The 16,220-nt window shown below is 45.7% G+C and overlaps 1 long non-coding RNA gene across 1 annotated transcript in view; it reads left to right on the forward strand.

Annotated features, from left to right (window-relative positions):
* LOC126546541 (uncharacterized) overlaps nucleotides 1-15,949 on the forward strand; it is a 30,745-nt gene extending 14,796 nt beyond the window's left edge. The window contains exons 5-6 of the long non-coding RNA XR_008614935.2: nucleotides 13,837-13,943; nucleotides 15,588-15,949. This is a non-coding gene — a long non-coding RNA (uncharacterized lncRNA). The remainder of the gene's footprint in view (nucleotides 1-13,836; nucleotides 13,944-15,587) is intronic.
* The last annotated feature ends 271 nt before the right edge of the window (nucleotides 15,950-16,220 follow it).

The following is a 16,220-nucleotide window of genomic DNA, read 5'->3' on the forward strand; positions in this document are numbered from 1 at the left end:
GCTCGTATCTTGCCACACAGCGACAATCGTCATCTGTCGTGCTTGCGTTTCCTTTCTTGAAAACGCCGCGTTAGCTACTGTCCTGTCGAGAATGCTCTGTCGTGCTGATAACGCGCACGTCTTTCGTGATTTGGAAGTACCAGGCTCGCAGCGTTAAAGGCAGGAAATTCTGACAATACAGATGATTACTGTTGTGTATCAAGATAAGACCCAAGGGGCCTAATGATGTCTAAGAGTGTATACAGCCGAATTCTGTCGATTTTGAACTCATTGTCAGTTTGTTTACGATTGCACGAAATACATTTTCGATAGCGGCTGTGCGACATTGCGCATAATTTCAATAAGCATATCTGCACAAAGGCTGTACTTAATCTCCGCAGATGAAACATTGATCGTACATTATACACAACACGCATATATGCCTGAATGAAAATAAAACTGCATGTTTTGCGTAGGTCTCCAAGACGACTGGGAAAGCAAAGTACGCGCTTCGTAGAACGTATCGAAATAGGGAGCGAACAAGTATAGGAAGTGCTCAGTAAATATTTTTCAAGCACATAACTAACCAACACATTAAACACGTTAGATATGCGTTAATGATAGCATGGCGTTATTGACTTTTTCAAAATATGAAATCGCTACACTTCTTTGCTCCGTCCCCACCAGGAGTTTCATATAAAGCTTCTAAACGTGCTAGTCAGGAAGGTCTAGCAATATTCAATAATTTCCAAACGACCAACGCAACTAAAGCTTTGCCTCAAATCACCCCTAAAATGTATCCTCTTTTCTCAATATCTAAACTTCAGGAATTATCTATATTTCTGAGAAAATTGTGTAGCAGGCATTAAAGGTGTTGGAGAGCTTAGAAGCAGCGCGCCGGCCTGCACAGAAATAAAAATAAAATGACACTGATCAACATATTTGAGGCTGTACCAAGAGTCGAAGTAGTTTTTCGCGGAAAAACTTCAAGGGCAGGCCGGCGCGCTGCTTCTACACGAGGTCGTGCGGTTGGATCGGGCCAGTAAAAAACATACCGAACCATCTGATAGGATCCCATGGCACCCCGTTTATCCCATTGACAGTAAGTCAGTATACCAAGAAAGTGCCAAGTGTGTTCCAACGTAATAACCACACGTGATTACTTGCGCTGAATGTCGCCGTAACATCGACATGAAAACTTGCCTTTGTAGTCTGGAGATGGCCGCAAAGTAGTATCGTGCACAGGTGCCAGTCAGAATACGGAAGCGTGATGCGTTCATTTCATCCTTTAGACAGAAAGCAGTCAGTGATATTGTCACGTGGTAGTGATGGTGAATACTAAAGCTGCAAAGCTGTGAATCACAAAACTAACTTTTTATTGCTCGAACTTGTTCACACAAAAGCAAGTTACACTCAAAGTACAGTAATGGTGGCGAACACGGTCGGCAATCGTCGAAAACTGATCTGCCGGTCAAGCTCGTCCGATTCTATGCGCGAGTCGTCGAAAGTTCCAGAGTATGCGGTGGTGCCCGCGTGTCTTCCAGAAAGTTCTGCACAATTCGCGTCGCACATGTAATCAGATTACACAAGTTTTTGGTGACCCCAGAGCCATCGATAACATTCGAGAAACTTCCGATACATGAGGGCGCGTCCCGCGCTGAGCGATAACACCCGTAAAAGATAAACCACGTGTCAATATACTGCAGGACTGACGGCGAAAGAAAAATTACTTATAATCCCACGCACTGACTAAACATATGGTAACGCGCCAAACACATGAGGGAATGTTTTGACGTTTCGCGTTCTCCTCCTAGGACTCGCTAAGCTTTAATTAGGAATCGCGAGGCATCAGGAGCACACTGCATACCCCCTACGCTCCAGGTTTAATATAGCCCAATTGTGATATGAACCCATTTAACTAGATTTGTAGTGGAATACCATCTGATTACTAAATGGATGAGATAGTTCAAGTGGCTGAGGAGTTAGAGATTTATACAGTACCAGTGGCACCCACGGCGATAATGGAAGAGAGAATCCTCTAGAGGAATTTGAAATCCCACAAGTAACGCCAGAAGAAGTAAAGAACGCCTTGGGAGCTATGCAAAGGGGGAAGGCAGCTGGGGAGGATCAGTTAACAGCAGATTTGTTGAAGGATGGTGGGCACATTGTTCTAGAAAAACTGGCCACCCTGTATACACAATGCCTCATGACCTCGAGCGTACCGGAATCTTGGAAGAACGCTAACATAATTCTAATCCATAAGAAGGGGGACGCCAAAGACGTGAAAAATTATAGACCGATCAGCTTACTGTCGGTTGCCTACAAATTGAATCAGGAACACCTTAGACTTCTGTCAACCAAAGGACTAGGCAGGATTCTGTAAAGTCTACTCAACAATAGACCACATTCACACTATCAATCAGGTGACAGAAAAATGTGCGGAATATAACCAACCCTTATATATAGCTTTCATTGATTACGAGAAAGCGTTTGATTCAGTCGAAACCTCCGCAGTCACGGAGGCATTACGGAATCAGGGTGTAGACGAGCCGTATGTAAAAATGCTGAAAGATATCTATAGTGGCTCCACAGCTACCGCAGTCCTCCATAAAGAAAGCAACAAAATCCCAATAAAGAAAGGCGTCAGGCAGGGAAATACGATCTCTCCAATGCTATTCACAGCGTGTTTACAGGAGGTATTCAAAGACCTGGATTTTGAAGAATTGGGGATAAGAGTTAATGGATAATACCTTAGTAACTTGCGATTCGCTGATGATATTGCCTTGCTTAGTAACTCAGGGGACCAATTGCAATGCATGCTCACTGGCATGGAGAGGCAAAGCAGAAGGGTGGGTCTCAAATTTAATCTGCAGAAAACTAAAGTAATGTTTAACAGTCTCGGAAGAGAACAGCAGTTTACGATAGGTAGCGAGGCACTGGAAGTGGTAAGGGAATACATCTACTTAGGGCAGGTAGTGACCGCGGATCCAGATCATGAGACTGAAATAATCGGAAGAATAAGAATGGGCTGCGTTTGGCAGACATTCTCAGATCATGAAGAGCAGGTTGCCATTATCCCTCAAGAGGAAAGCGTATAGCACCTGTGTCTTACCAGTACACACGTAAGGGGCAGAAACCTGGGGGCTTACGAAAATGATTCTACTTAAATTGAGGACGACGCATCGAGCTATGGAAAGAAGAATGATGGGTATAACGTTAAAGGATAAGAAAAGAGCATATTGGGTAAGGGAACAAACGCGAGTTAATGACATCTTATTTGAAATCAAGAAAAATAAGTGGGCATGGGCAGGACATGTAATGAGGAGGGAAGATAAGCGATGGTCATTAAGGGTTACGGACTGGATTCCAAGGGAAGGGACGCGTAGCAGGGGGTGGCAGAAAGTTAGGTGGGCGGATGAGATTAAGAAGTCTGCAGAGACAACATGGCCACAATTATTACATGACCCGGCGGGGTAGTTGGAGAAGTATGGGAGAGGCCTTTGCCTTGCAGTGGGGGTAACCAGGCTGATGATGATGATGACCACCTTACATCTTAGGTACAAAGGACGACTCGTCAGCGCAATGAGAATGAGTAAAGGCAGCACACTCACGGCACATAAGAAAGGATGTAACAGCTGGTAAAACAAATCAATATTGTTTTTCTTGGGTTTTTTTCCCGGGCGGAACGTTGGGGAAGGACGTGGCGGTCATTGAAAGCTACCGCTTGAATAATATCAATCAACGAATAACGGATTTGATCTCGATGAGTGCATGCACCCTGGAACACAATCGCTCAGCTAGCATAACTTCTATTATTGTTATGCTTGATAGATGGACACATTATAGGCTATTTCATTACAGTTTGCGGATACAAAGCATGTACTTACGTTTGGGCATGGTAGTATGATAGTATGATATGGAAAGTATGATACGACATGAAAGTAGAATAAGATATGGTGGAATGATAGTAAAGCTCGTTGCTGAATGCAAACTAACCATAAATGCCGCGTGCTCGAATCCACAGTTCTCACGGCACGTGGAAAAAAAACACCCTGAGATAACGTTATCTTCTTTAAAACAAAATTTACCGTTGTAGAGTGTTTCGGAGCTAAACATTGAAGACAAGAGGGTTTGAATAAAAAAAAATCAAAGCTGATCGCGCGCTTCTGCCACAACTTTGAAAGAGTTGCTGCCCTTTCTTGAATTCGGTGGGCCGATTCGATGAGTGAGCAGGGCACCTTACACTGTGTGATGTTACAAGGTGCGTCGCATACGTTAATATTTATATAGAGCTCCAAAACCTGCATGAAGCAGGGTCTTTCTGTTGAAGAAAAAGTAAAAATTCAGACGAACACTTTACAAAGAAGGTTCAACTTGGTGCATTCAAAGTGTACGCTAAGCCCAGTGGATAAAATAAAAGGAGCACAATGAGCAGCAGTAATTGTAGACAGCCCATGTTTCGGATCGTTGCCCAAGCTGGAAACTGCTCTCGTACATCGGGGAAACACTGGGTGTTTCAAGTAACTCCCATGCCAAGCCTTCAAAAATTCACCTGTGCGTTGAGAAAACGGTTAAGTATGGTACAGGCTTTCTTGAACTACTCAGAGTATGTTTGCTATGAGCGTAAGTAATAAACCATTATAAATAAATGAACTTTTGAAGTATTCTAAGAGAAGTTGTAAAGCCTCTCATATAGTTTGTTTTCGTGTTGATAGTTGCAGGACTTTGTCTTTCCTTGCTGTTTAAAAAGCGCACAAGGTATAATTTATTCATGAAAAGCACATAAAATGCGCGCAGCGAGATTCGGGCTACCAGACGAGCTACAAAGCAGTAATTGGTGGTGTAACTAGGCCATGACTTGTTCCTTGATTGCAGTTCTCGCCAAGTGTTCTCTCTTAAAAATTTTTATATTTATCTGACCGACCTTTGCAGGCGAGGGAAAAACACTCATGATGGAGGATGTAGCTTGTCGAGCCAACTCTACACGAGCAACGTTGTTAGCTTTTGACAACGTAATATTCGCCCTCGTTCTGAAGCGGCGTAGGTAATTCCTGGGTCAAGTTTCCCTACAGGCTTTCATCTTGAACGAGGTTTCCAGGAAATATTTCTACTGCGTGGGGATCCAAAGCAATGTAGGGAACAATTTGTGGACATCTACAACCACATTTCCAGGTACCGCATCGAAAGAGGCCTTCCGCATTACAGGAGATTTTCTACTTGACTTGGCCATCGACGGATGCATTTGCATGAAAGTTAAAATTTGGGCATCGTAATAAATTACCAACGGAACCGACCGAAACAAGAACCTGAATATTGTTCTTATTTGATCGTCCCCTGGCTTCCAAGCTTGCTAGAATTAAGCACTTAGCTCGAAGTGGTCGTCCTCTCCATGTGGCAACGTCTCGGGTGAAAAAAATATGGACAGCGTACACTAAAGAAATCCAATCTAAACGTGCGTTTGCACATTTTTTACAATCTACGCGTGATATCTTTCCACGCTTAAGGATAACTCCTACTAGGAGTGATCAGCAACCCCTATTCATGCTTAGCCGTCGTGATAGGGACCGCTGTTCCCACGATTAGAGACGGGCCCGGGGGCGAAGGGAGATGGATTGAGGAGAATCACCCAGCCCTCCGCCTCCCCAATTCTCGCCATGCGAGGGAGGCAACGAGGAACCGCCAGCCCTTGTCGGCTTGGGTCGCTTCTCCGTATTACGCGAGCTATGCTCACCAAGCTCTTCGCAGTCCTCCTCCTTATGGTTAGACGGTGACGGACCAAGACGCTATGGCAGTGGCAGCAGTACGGCTACGTAGAAGCTCAATATGCTGCAGAGATCGCGCAAGACGCTCCCGCGGGTGACACTGAAACTAATTTATTAAGAAGGGGCTTTAAGGCCCAGCAGATTTCAACAACGCCAAGGAATGTAAAACGTAAACAAGCCTCGTCGTTATCCTTGCACAAAAAGACGAACGCCCTCTCGACCGCGCTCTGCGGCGCCACGCGTCTAAGGACAGCGAGCCGCGTGCAGGATAGGGACGCCAGGACAGCATTTCCCCTAATAAATCTTAATGTTTTTGCACTCTTTTCCCCATTGTTGTCTCAAAATACCTGACGAAATTATTTTTGTCTGGCCTCTTTCTCTTGAAAAGGCGAAAGTCCTGCGCGCTTCTGGTACCACTCACAAAAGAACTTCAAACTACCATACACAAACTAACGGCTCGACAGAGCAATTTCATCGCACGCTTGCCCGCATGGTCGCCGTATATATTCAACCTGACCAGAAAAAATAGGACAAGCTTCTACCATTCGGCACTTTCGCTTACAACACGGCCGTTCAGCGCACCACCGGCTACTCGGAATTTTGCCTAGTTTACGGACGCTCGCCTACTTCTCTTCTCGAGGTTTCTTTCTTCCCTTTTCAAGGTTTCTGTCAACCCATCTACATCGTTTAGCGAAGAATTCGTTTTACGACTCGCTCAGTGACGCCAGGGTGCTCGCGTTAACACAGCGGCAAGACAATAAGACGGGAAGATCATTTAAGACTTATTCCACCGCGTTCTGTCTTCCGACCTGGTGGCGAGGTACTCCTGGCTTGTGTGACAAGTTCCGACCCCGATTAATCGGGCCATACATAGTCAGGGAGCAGACATCGCCCATCAGTTATCGCGCGACTCCTGTTGCCGCCACAACAGACCGCCGTTGTCGCAACGCCGAAGTCGTTCACGTTTCCTGCGTTGAACCCTTCACGGGGACGTTCTCCGGCGACTTGACCTGCCGCCACGATGGCCGCTTACGCGTAGGTTGGGGAGGGGGGGGGGGGGGAGTTAGATTAGTGTGGGCGTTTATTTTGCACGTCTTCTTTACCTGCATGTTATCATCATCATCCTACGTTGATCGATCTTCAACTTTAGTGCCGTGGGATCATCATCATCGGGTGTGTACCTCTGCCGGTTAGATGCCGAGTACTCGGGCCAAGTAAACGTCCTTTCAACAGAGATGTCACACTATATATTTTTTGAAAAATATTCAGTTTTGAAACGTATGCGGACGAGTTAGTTGAGCGGACGAGTGCTGTCGTGAGAAGCCGAGCCGTTTGCATTTCAGCGGCTCGTGACATCGCAATGCTTGCGCCCTTGCTGATAAAGCGCTAAGAATTCGAAGGCCCCTCCTCACGACTGTATTGATGCATTTAATGAATATTCGGTTTGTTGAACATTAAAGTGAATTGGACGATCAGTTCGAGAGTTCCTCTAGAATCCGCGTGCGCGTGCATATTGCCCAGCGGGCCTATCGGTTGTAGCGATTAGTAGGAAAGACGGGAGTGGTTGGCAGTCGGTCTCGCGGAAGACGTTTTCGGTGAACTGGTGCGTTCCCCGACCGCGTTGTCCAACAAAGGCAGCAGCGGGCCCGTCGTGCTCATTGACAGCAGGATGCCAGCTACCAACACCACCTTGATGGCCACGCCCACCATTAGCTGCAAAATAAAGCAAGGGAGCAATGATGTGTAGGCTTATTCTGTCTTAGAGTGGCTGGTTTAACGCTAGAAATTCTCAGATTGAAAAAATTTTCAAATGTCTAACGTATACAAGACGTGTGATTCAGTTTGATGTGGAGGTTTCCAGTGGTGGCAGAGGAGAAGCTCCTCAGAGATCTGAGCGTACATTGTCGCACTGTATGATCTGGCGTAGAAATCTCATAGGAAATAGGACTCATTTTCTAACGTGAGTTATGCACCTTTAGTTACTATATCAATATGCCGGTTTCAACGTTTATATAGTATTCTATTTAGCAATCGCCACAGTGGGAACATTTCACTTTCTATGGTGTTTTGCGCCATCAGTTATTACACATATACACCAGTTTCCACGTTGGTAGCGCATGGTCAATTTTACAGCTCTCCTGATCATGTAATGACAACTACTTATAGCTCATAGATGTAGAAAGAATACTGCCTGGAGAAGTGCAATCCCTATATTGCATTAAGTAGCCGGCATCCTTAGTTACAACATTCATATAGAAGATTCTAACGTAATACTAATTATGTAGTTACAACTATATATTCCTATTTGATTGTATTTCAGTTAATCTCAAATTCTATTATGACATTTATACATGTGATAGGAAACCAATGCACCTGTGCCAAAATTGCTATGGTAGTCTATTTAGCAATTTAAAAGGAAGTAAATTCCACTTCTTAGCGTGCTCTTATACCATCAGGTATTAGGCAATATTGAGATTGTGGAACTTAAACGCAACATTAATCAAGCAATTACCGTTTTCTGTCCATATTTCATTGTCCTTCAGCAATCTTGTAGATGTATGTACAAAGCCTACTGTACTAATTCCAATATTGTATGCACGCGTGCGTTTTGCATCATCAGTGTAATTGTTACGCCAACATACCACCACTGATAAGGTGGACACTGATTTGGCTTTGACAGAAGTAGGCCAGAAGCTTAGAACCAGCAGCTCAACCAGCCGTACCAGCCGGGTGAGATCGAGTTCCTTGAAGTTCGAGCTCGAGATCGAGTTCCCATGGCCCATTACTTTCCGTAAAAGAAGTAACCAAACAAAACTTTCACCATGCGACAATCCGCTGCGCCGCAACAACGTTTTTTTCCTTTTGTGGGGCGCGGGCATCGTAAAGAAAAAAAAAACGCAAAGGAAAGTATGTTGGTCACAATCGAATGCCTACTTTGGGCAACTAATGTGGCTATTAAAGGAATATCGAAGAAAACACGAGACGCTTGGTCCACCAAGAACCATGCGCATACTGCTCGGTATCCTACACCGGTGAGACAAGACTTTCTGGAGAGGTTGCGCTCAAGCGAACGCGGTGCAATCCGTTGAGTCCCCACAGTGATGGCGGCGAGCGAGCGTTGTTTCTTTTTCTCGTCTGCTAGCTAGAAAGCGTCTAAAACTCTGCCAGGCGAAAATGCAGTCGGCCAGAGAAAACCGAACGCGCACCGAAGTGCGCCGCGCGGTGGTCGGGGCGACACGAGAAAAACGCATGCGCTCTGGCTGGCTCTGGCAGGCCGCAGGTATAGTGGAGCGAGAACAAAAAAATTGTAGATCTCAATGTGTCTTCGCGATTAAATGTCAAAGTAGAAAAAATAAATAACGCAGTTACCTTGGCTGGCTTTAGTGTCTTCACTGGATGCTTTGGCGCATGTGAAAAAAAAATTTGATATTTTTTATGTGACATGACGGCACGAATGAACCACCACAACGCTTCGTCTCATCGGGCCTCACTGCTGGCTTTGTCAACTTGTCTGATAGTATGTTGATTTGGCTTGTCTCGTTGTGTGGCCCGATGTACGACTTTGGAAAAGTTAATGAACGTTTGGCGTCAAATATTTACGAGAACATTGAACTTACAAGGTTCCGCAATTGAAAATCTAAAGCACACGTTTGGAAATGTCAATGCACCTTTCACATGAAAAGTTTATGAGAACTTTATACCCATAAAGTTTCGGAATTGGCATCCACGCTCTCCGCGGCGAGCCCGTTCGCCATCAAAACGACCTTGTAACTGTGCTCGAATGGGGCTGCTTACGTTATGTGATTCCCTGTGCATGGGCGTGGCCGCGAAATCCAGCCCGAGTTCGGAATTTTTGCCGTGAAATGGCTTTTCGAGCGTCAAAAATACGTTCTAGATAAAATCCAGAATGATTTCCGACGCCGGCGGTGCATGGACAGCACGAAAAAATTTCGGGGGGGGGGGGGCTGAAGCCCCATAAGCCTCCCCCCCCCTGGCTACGCCCCTGCTGCGCACGTGTGTGTATACGTCTCCGGACATGCTATGCACTCAGCGCCTGTTTGTATTGTTTTCCCTGTTTCAGTCGAAGAGTGTCTGAAACTATGGAAGCGGCTGAGGGACCGTTATACTCGTTAACTGAAAGCTATTGAAGCGATGAAAATGAGTGGCAGCGGCTACGTGTCTGTGTTATGTAGAGAGACCTGTTCCTCTTGCGACGCAGACAACGCATCAACAAAGCGAGAATGAAGCGGGAGTCACACTGCCGTTCCGGCGCGTAGGACGCGCCGGAACGGCAGCCGGAATCGAGGTGTTTTGCCGTGCCGAAGCGCCGGATCGGACGTCCGGCGTGCGGTTTGTTCATCGTCCGACGCGACCGGCAACCGCACCGTCGTCTGGCCGCAGCCAATGACAGCGCGGCTGGCATGTGACGTTCTCCAACGTTCCCTCCACGGAGGCGGCGCTGGCTAACCGGTTTCTCGCAGTGTTTTTCTTTTTTCCTTGCCTGCTGCAGTTTGTTTCCGACAAGAAATAGTTACCAGTTCAGTAAAATTATCTCGAACATGTGCCTGTTATGCAAAGCAGCGGCTAGTACACTAGCACTAAGCTACTGGCGAGATCGGGAGCCGCGACGCGAGAGCATTTCGCGGGCAGACATCCCACACCGACCGTCTGAGCGACGCTGCTCGCTTCGCTTGTACGTTTGCCCTTCGCAACAACTGCGTCGAGTAAACCAATTGTATTTAATTACGGGCGACATAAATGTACAGTGTTAATTGTTTTGGCAAACATAAGCGCTCTTCGACGAGCTCGGGTGGGATCGTAAGCGCCGTCTGCCTAGCTAGGCCTACCGGCCCTATCGCTGGCTGTTAGCGGAGTCGTCAGTAGACAACGCGCCGTCGTAAAGTGTTCCGTCACTTGCAGGGGCATGATTTTATTGACAGTGTTCGTGTAAAGCGAAGCAGTGTTGTGCAGAGTTGTTTATATTGCGTTTCTCGACGTGGCTATGAAGTCGAGCTGGGGGGCTGGATCTGGGCGGAGCTTACGCGCCGCTCAATCTTTCGGATGCACGCACCGTGTGCCCCGAATCGTCGTATGCCGCATGCCGCCGCACGTCGGATCGGACGCCGAATCGTACCGTGAGTCTCTTGCTTATTGTTTCGTCTTGCGGAATGTGCTTGCGTCCGTGCCATCGCCGAGCAACAGTCCGGTCCGCGGTTGCAATCGCTACCGACAGAGAAAGCGCGCGAAAAGATTTGTTTCGATGTTCCACGACTGGCGGCACAGAGCGGCGCGGTGTTCTGCGCATGCGCTACTCCAGCTGCGGCAGTTGCATGGCGTTGTACTGTAGGGGGACGGATTCACGCCTGACGCGGCGTAGCCGACCTGGCGTGACGTAGCGCAACCACCGCGCGTGCTCGCGCCTGGTCACGTCGAAGTGTATTGGCGCCTCGGAATGTTTCCCATCGTGCACAACTAGTGGCAGCACTATTCTCAGACAGGTCGTCCGAGTGAAATGTATACGAACACAAATCCGGAAACCAATGGCACCTAATAATCTTGCGGCTAGCATTAATCTTTGCATCGGTGGTGCTAGAACCAGTTGCCGTGCCAGCGCCATACGAATTCTCTTCAGCGTCTTTCTGCTAGCATGACTCCGGCTACAAAGCTATTGTCCCCCTTCCCCCTGTGTGGAAGACATAGCTGACGAGGAACTCATTTGTGTGACCGTGGAAACTGATTGCCTGCGAAAGAAGAGACCACAAGAAGTGGACTCCGTAGGGGTTACACCTGTATGGCGCACAGGGTGTGCAGGTTGCCAGTGTCACTGTCAAGGTAATTGGCTTCAAGCGCGCTTCCTGGAGTTAGCCTCTTCGCGACAAGAACAGAAGGGTGAATACTTGAGGACATTGAATTAGCCATCCTAGGGCGCTGCTAGCAAGCAGGCAGCAGACAAACTTGTTTGTACGCGGTAGATTTCTAATAGAAGCGGGAGTGGTTAGCAGCGGTTGTGGCGTCCAAGGGGACGGGGGTGAGGAAGCCGTACGGTTGAGCACTTTGAGACACATTTGACAATTATCAGCTTTCCCGTTAGAGTTGTTTCTGACGAATAACTAGTTAGTTGAAGGAAAAAGCTAAAATTACATCCTTTGTTCATTATGCTTGCGGCCTTTGAACTATCGTACTACATTTGTCACTGGTTGCACAGCAATGTACATATAGCGAAGGCAAAGGTTAACACTTTCGTGCGCCCAGCCGGCCATCTCAATTGAATTTTAAATCGTGAAAGGCCACACATTCCGAACTTTGCTTATAGATAAGCAATGAAGATTTCCTAATTTTAGCGGAATATTTGAGAGGTGCCTAGTTTAGTTCACCGAAGACACGGTACTACGAACAATCTCCAACGCACAAACAGGAAAGAAAACGTGGGTTCAGCAGATGTTTTCAACTCTGCTCATTAAGCCACCAAAGTTATAGTTTGGCCCCACATTACACTTAACATGCCCCCTATTTCCACCAAATATAAATTAGGTGTAGCGTAGAATGTTCTCACGTGTTCAGGAAACATAGCTGACTCCGGCTCTGAGACACATTCTGGCACACCTTTAGGAATGTTTTTGCAAAGACACTATTTCGTCCGCAAGCATTTAGCTGCGTATACAGTCTCTCCATAGCGTTCTCCATTACTTTCTCTTCATAACACTCGGTGCAATATGTTATTATGTTATTGCTGTAAAGCGGGATATATATTGCGCTGCTCGTTAAACACACTAAAAACACTGGGTAGCATTTGAATAACTGATTTACTGCAAAGGCCGGAAGTAACCGACAGTCATTAATATTTGCCTGCAATTACACATAACGTGTCTCCTTGTAACCAAGTACGAAGAACGTGATGTTTTAGTTCACCGAGAACAGCGGTGAAACCTACAATATACCTGGTATATCACTAAAGATAGGTACAGAAAGGAGGGTTGAGTTACTTGCAACGTGTCCAATTAGCCTGTGGACGTTTAAGTTTGGACACCACATCGAACTTACTACACTCTTAATCAAATGTAGATCTTTTGGATCGTATCTTGCCAAACAACAATAATCGTCATCTGTCTTGCTTGCGTTTCCTTTCTTGAAAACGTTGCGCTAGCTACTTTGAGTAGAACTTGTTGCTGGGCGAGTTGGTTGGGATCTAATCAATACATTGTTGCGCCAAAAAAGGAAAATAAAGACTTGGAAAGGAAGAGTCAATCTGTCGTTTCGTACTCTTCCTTCCCAAGTCTTTATTTTCCTTTTTTGGCGCAGCAATGTATTCGCTAGCTACTTTCTTGTCGAGAATGCTCTGTCGTGCTGATAACGCGCATGCCATTCGTGATTTGAAAGTACCGGGTTCGTAGCGTTAAAGAAAGGAAATTCTGACAATACAGATGACGATTATTGTTGTGTGGCAAGATAAGACCCAAAGGGTGTAATGTTGTGTAAGAGTGTATACCGCCCAATTCTATCGAGTTTGAACTCAGTGTCAGTTTGTTTACGATTGCATGAAACACATTTTGGATAGCGGTTGTGCGACATCGTGGATAATTTGAATAATCATTTATGTACACAGGCCATAAATCATTTACGCAGGTGAAACACGCTTCGTAGAACGTATTAAAATAGGGAATGAACAAGTATCAGAAGTATTCAGTAAATATTCTTCAAGCTCATAATTAACCTACACATCAAAAACGTTACATATGCGTTAATGATAGCATGGCGTTATTGACTTGAAATCGCTGCTATTTGCTCCGCCCTCACACCAAAGCCTGGAGTAAATAGGGTAGCAGTTTCATACAAAGCTCTTAAACATGCTAGTCAGAAAGGTCTAGCAATATTGAATACTTTCCAAGCAGCAAACTAAACTAAAGCTCTGCCTCAAATCACCCCTAGAATGTATTCTCTTTTCTCAAGATCTAAACTTCTGTAGTTGTTTGTATTTCTGAGAAAATTGAGTAGCAGGCATTGAAGGTGTTCGACAGCTTCACTGTAAAGCTAGGTGGATCCTTGCTCCAGCCTCAGAAATGTTGATGAGTGTAATTTAATTCTTACTTTTTCGCAGGCCGACACGTTGTTTCTTTAGCAACGCGTGCGGATGGCTTGGAGCTAGGAAGGATTTAGCCGAGCACCTTGTACGGTGCCACGGCACCCCTTCATGCACCATAGACGGTGAGTGCTGTACACGAAGAAAGGAAGTGCCAAGTGTATTCCAACGTAAAAATCACGCGTGATTACTTGCGCTGAATGTCGCCGTAACATTTACATGAAAACTTGCCTTTATAGTGTGGAGATGGCCGTAAAGTAGTATCGTGCACAGGTTGCCAGTCAGAATACGGAATGCGTGGTGTGTTCATTTCATTCGTTAGACAAAAAGCAGTCAGTGATATTGTCACGTGGTAGTGATGGTGAATAATAAAGCTGCAAAACTGGGAATGACAAAACTAACTTTTTATTGCTCGAACTTTTTCACACAAAAGCAAGTTACACTCAAAGTACAGTAATAGCGACGAACGCGGTCGGCAATCGCCGAAAACTGATCTGCCGGTCAAGCGCGTCTGCTTCTATACGCGAGTCGTCGAAAGCTCCAGAGTAATCTGTGGGGCCCGCGTGTCCTCCAGAAAGTTCTGCACAATTCGCGTCGCACATGTAATCAGATTACACAAGCTTTGGTGACCGCGGAAGCATCGATAACATTCGAGAAACTTCCGATACATTTGGGCGCGTCCCGCGCTGAGCGATAACATTTGTATGGCGGTAAAAAGCGCTCGCCCGTAAAAGATAAACAAGTCCACGTGTCAATATACTGCAGCACTGACGGCGAAAGAAAAATTACTTATAATCCCACGCACTGACTAAACACATGGTAACGCGCAAAAGACATGTGAGGCAATGTTTGGATGTTTCGTGTTCTCCTGCTAGGACTCGCTAAGCTTTAGTTGGGAATCACTAAGCATCAGGAGCACATTGATGTATACCCGCTAAGCTCCAGGCTTAATATGGTCCAATTGTGATATGAACCCATTTAACTGTATTTGCAGCGGAATACCATCTCGCATCTTAGGTGCAAAGGACGACACATCAGCGCAATGACAATGAGTAAAGGCCGCACACTCACGGCACGGCACATAAGAAAGGATGTAACAGCTCGTAAAACAAATCAATATTATTGTTCTTGGTTTTCCTTCCCGCACGGAACATTGGGGAAGAACAGGGTGGTCATTGTAACCTACCGCTTGAATAATATCAATAAACGAATAACGGATTTGATATTGATGAGTGCATGCGCTCTGGAACACAATCGGTCATTTAGCATAAATTCTATAAGTGTTATGCTTGACAGATGGACACATTTTAAGTTATTTCATTAGAGTTTGCGGATACAAAGATGTACTTACGTTTGGGCATGGTAGTATGATAGAATGATATGGATAGTATGATACGACATGAAAGTATGATAATAAGTTATCCTAGAATTATAGTAAAGCTCGTTGCTGAATGCAAATTAACCCTAAATGCCGCATGCTCGAATGCACTGTTCTCACGGCACGCGGAAAAAAAAACACCTAGGGAAACGTTATCTTCCCTAAAACAATATTTACCATTATAGAGTGTTTTGGAGCTAAACATTGAAGTTCATAAAAAGCACATAAAATGTGACTAAGCACATGCGCGCAGTGAGATTCGGGCTCCCAGACGAGCTACAAAGCAGTAATGGGTGTTGTGACTAGGCCATGTCGTGTTCCTTGATTCCAGTTCTCGCCAAGTGTTCTCTCTTAAAAATTATTTTTATATTTATCTAACCAACGTTTGCAGGCCAAGGAAGGCTCCTCATCATGGAAGATGTTGCCTGTCAAGCTAACCCAACCAGAGCCACTTTACTGGCGCTTGACAACGTACTTTTTGCCTTGGTTGTCAAGCGGCGTAGGCAGTTCCTAGGCCAAGTGTCGCTACAGCTGTTTGTTTTGAACGAGGTTTCAAGGGGCTACTTCTACTCTGTAGAAATACACAGCAGCGTAGGTAATAACATTTGGACGTCGGCAGTCACATTTCCAGGAACTGCATCGAAAGGAGCTTTCCGAATCAGATTTCCTGCTGGACTTGGCCATGGATGGGTGCATTTGCATGAAAGTCAAAATCTGGCCATCGTAATAAATTACCAACGGAACCGACCGAAACAAGAACCTGCATATTGTTCTTATTTGATCGTCCCCTGGCTTCCAAGCTTGCTAGAATTAAGCACCTAGCTCGTAGTGGTCGTCCTCTCCATGTGGCAAAGTCTCGGGTGAAAAAAATATGGACAGCGTACACTAAAAAAATCCAAGTTAATCTAAACGTGCGTTTGCACATTTTTTACAATCTACGTGTGATATCTTTCCACGCTTAAGGATAACGCCTACACGCCTACTAGGAGTGATCAGCAACCCCTATTCATGCTTAGCCGGCGTG

Source organism: Dermacentor andersoni, chromosome 3 (assembly GCF_023375885.2).
Source record: "Dermacentor andersoni chromosome 3, qqDerAnde1_hic_scaffold, whole genome shotgun sequence".
In the NCBI taxonomy this organism is placed as follows: domain Eukaryota; kingdom Metazoa; phylum Arthropoda; class Arachnida; order Ixodida; family Ixodidae; genus Dermacentor; species Dermacentor andersoni.